This window comes from Miscanthus floridulus, chromosome 1 (assembly GCF_019320115.1).
Source record: "Miscanthus floridulus cultivar M001 chromosome 1, ASM1932011v1, whole genome shotgun sequence".
Classification (NCBI taxonomy): Eukaryota; Viridiplantae; Streptophyta; class Magnoliopsida; order Poales; family Poaceae; genus Miscanthus; species Miscanthus floridulus.
The window spans coordinates 138,106,422-138,110,321 of record NC_089580.1 but is presented as its reverse complement, the minus strand read 5'-3'; positions in this window follow the sequence as shown (position 1 = coordinate 138,110,321).

The following is a 3,900-nucleotide window of genomic DNA, read 5'->3' as shown; positions in this document are numbered from 1 at the left end:
ATGCTAGAAGATGCTAGAGAACACTTTAACATCAAGAGAAGGAAATGCAAAAGCTTATGTAAGGAACTAAAATCCCTTAAGCAAACCTTTGATGAGCTCAATGCATCTCATGAGAGGCTAGAGGAAGCCAATGAGAAGCTTGGCAAAGCTCACAAAAAGCTTAAAAAGGCCCATTCCTCTTTGCTTGATGAGCAAAATAAAAGGAAGCATGTTGAAACTTACAATGTAGGTTTAACTTGTGATATAATTGATGAATCACTATATATGCATATCATTGTTCCTTCTACTAACCCTTCTTGTAGTACCTCCACTTCCACCTCATCTAGTGGTGATGGTCGCACTTATGATGCCTCACTAGTGGTTGAGAATGAGAATCTCAAGAAGGATGTTAACAAGCTCACTCACACTTTGGCTAAGGCCTATGGTGGTGAGGATCGTTTGCTTATGTGCTTGGGTAGCCAAAGAGCTTCTCTCTACAAAGAGGGATTGTGCTATACCCCCAAGAAAGGCAAGGCGACCTTTGCTCCTCACAAGACTAGTTTTGTGAAGAACAATGGTCGGTTTTGCACTAGTTGCAAGCAAGTTGGTCATAAAGAGCAAGAGTGCAAAAATAAGAGCAAAAATGCTAATGTATCCTCCCTTAAGCTTGATTCATGCTATATGCTTACTAAGGGTACAAATGGTGTGAAGGCTAAGTTCATTGGTAAACCATGGATGGGCTCAAAGAAGAAAGCCATTTGGGTACCAAAGAGCTTAGTGACTAACCTTCAAGGACCCAAGCAAGTTTGGGTACCTAAAAAGAATTGATCTTCTTTTATAGGTCAATTACAAATCCAGAGAAAGGCATTGGGTTCTTGATAGTGGGTGCACTCAACACATGATCGGTGTGATGCAAGAATGTTTAACTCAATCAACACCAATGGCAATGATGGTTATGATAGTATCACATTTGGTGACAATGGCAAAGGCAAGGTCAAAGGGTCTGGTAAGATTGCAATATCAAATGACATGAGCATATCCAATGTGTTGCTAGTAGAGAGCTTGAACTTCAATTTGCTATCCGTGGCACAATTGTGTGATCTTGGATTCAAATGCATATTTGGGGTAGATGATGTAGAAATCATAAGTGTAGATGGCTCTAATTTGATCTTCAAAGGTTTTAGATATGAGAATCTATACTTGGTTGATTTCAATGCTAGTGAAGCTAGATTATCTACATGCTTGTTCACTAAGTCTAGCATGGGTTGGTTATGGCATAGAAGGCTTGGTCATGTTGGGATGAAATAATTGAATAGATTGGTTAAGCATGACTTGGTTAGAGGATTGAAAGATGTTGTGTTTGAAAAGGATAAGCTTTGTAGCTCTTGTCAAGCCGACAAACAAGTTGGAAACACCCATTCTAAGAAAAGCATGATGAGCACTAGTAAATCATTTGAGTTATTACACATGGATTTGTTTGGGCCAACACAATACACTAGCATCGGTGGTAACAAATATGGCTTTGTGATAGTGGATGATTACACTAGATACACATATGTATTCTTTTTAGTGGACAAAAGTGATGTGTTTGCAACATTCAAATCATTTGTTAAGGGCATTCATAATGAGTTTGAAACAACTATCAATAGAGTTAGAAGTGACAATGGTAGTGAGTTCAATAACACTAGAATTGATGAGTTATGTGATGAATTTGGAATTTGACATCAATTCTCGGCCAAGTACACTCTATAATCAAATGGCCTTGTTGAGAGGAAGAATAGAACACTCATTGATATGGCAAGGTCTATGCTTAGTGAGTACAATGTGAGTCAATCTTTTTGGGCTGAAGCTATCAACACCGGCTTGCTATTGTAGCAACCGCCTCTATTGTCACCCATTGAAAGAGAAGACACCATATGAGCTCTTGAATGGTAGAAAGCCCAACATTGCATATTTTCGGGTCTTTGGTTGCAAATGCCATATCTTAAAGAATGGCACTAGATTAGGCAAGTTTGACAAGAAATGTGATGAAGGATTCCTACTTGGTTATTCCACTATAAGCAAAGCATATAGAGTTTGGAATTTGGATAGTGGTACTCTTGAGGAAGTTCATGATGTTGGATTTGATGAAACCAAGGGTTCACAAGTAGAGAATGAGAACTTGGAAGATGTTAGAGGCATTCAACTTTCAAATGCCATGAAGAACATGGATATTGGTGAATTAAGGCCTAGGCAAGTGAATGATGATGAAGATGATCAAGTGCAAGCGCTCTCCAACTCAAATGTGCAAGATGATACAAATCAAGCTAGTGTAAGTGACTCTCATGATAATGAACAAGATCAAGTGGCTAGTACATTATCTCAACCCAATGATCAAGCAAGTGCAAGCAATGAAGTTCCATTACTCCAAGCAACAAATATTGCAAGGGATCATCCATTAGACACTATCATTGGTGATATTTCAAGAGGTGTGCAAACTAGATCAAGATTGGCTTCATTTTGTGAGCATTTCTCATTTGTGTCATCCATTAAATCAAAGAAGATAGATGAAGTATTGAAGGATGTTGATTGGGTGAATGCTATGCATGAAGAATTGAATAACTTCACAAAAAATCAAGTATGGGAATTAGTAGAGAAACCAAAGGGACACAATATGATTGGAACTAAATGGGTCTTTAGAAACAAGCAAGATCAAGATGGGATAGTAGTAAGGAATAAAGCAAGATTGGTAGCACAAGGCTATACACAAGTTGATGGTCTTGACTTTGGAGAAACGTATGCCCCAGTTGCTAGATTGGAAGCTATTAGAATCTTGCTAGCCTATGCTTGTGCCCACAACATCAAGCTCTATCAAATGGATGTTAAGAGTGTATTTCTCAATGGTTATATCAATGAAGAAGTATATGTTGAGCAACCTCCCAGTTTTGAAGATAACAAGAAGCCCAACCATGTGTACAAGTTGAAGAAGGCATTGTATGGCTTGAAGCAAGCACCTAGAGCATGGTATGAGAGATTGAGGGACTTCCTACTCTCTAAAGGGTTCATGATGGGCAAGATTGACACCACTCTTTTCATCAAGAAGATTAGAAAAGATTTATTTGTGTTGCAAATCTATGTTGATGACATCATATTTGGATCAACCAATCAAGACTTTTGTGATGAGTTCAGAAAGATGGCTAATGAGTTTGAGATGTCCATGATTAGAGAGTTGAGTTACTTCCTTGGTCTTCAAATCAAGCAATTGAAGAATGGTACTTTTGTGAGTCAAGGCAAGTATATCAAGGATATGATCAAGAAGTTTGGCATGAGTGATAGCAAAGTCATTAGCACACCAATGGAAACAAATGACAACTTGGATAGTGATGCAAGTGGAAATATGGTGGATCAAAAGTTGTATCGGTCTATGATTGGTAGTCTACTCTATGTGACCGCATCAAGGCCGGATGTCATGTTTAGTGTATGCATGTGTGCAAGATTTCAAGCCTCACCAAAAAAAGTCATTTGAAGGCTACAAAGAGAATATTGAGGTACTTGAAGCATACACCAAATGTTGGTTTGTGGTATCCCAAAGGAGCAAAGTTTGAGCTAGCTGAGTACTTCGACTCGGATTATGCGGGATGCAAGGTTGAAAGAAGAGCCCCTCGGGCACATGTCAATTATTGAGAAGATCACTTGTTTCATGGTCATCAAAGAAGTAAAATAGTGTTGCATTATCAACCGCCGAAGCCAAATACATATCCGCCAGTAGTTGTTGTGCACAAATACTTTGGATGAAGGCCACTTTGAGTGACTTTAGAATCAAGTTCAAGAAAGTGCCATTGCTATGTGACAATGAGAGTGCAATCAAGTTGACTAACAATCTAGTTCAACATGCAAGAACAAAGCACATTGATATTCGCCACCATTTCATAAGAGATCACC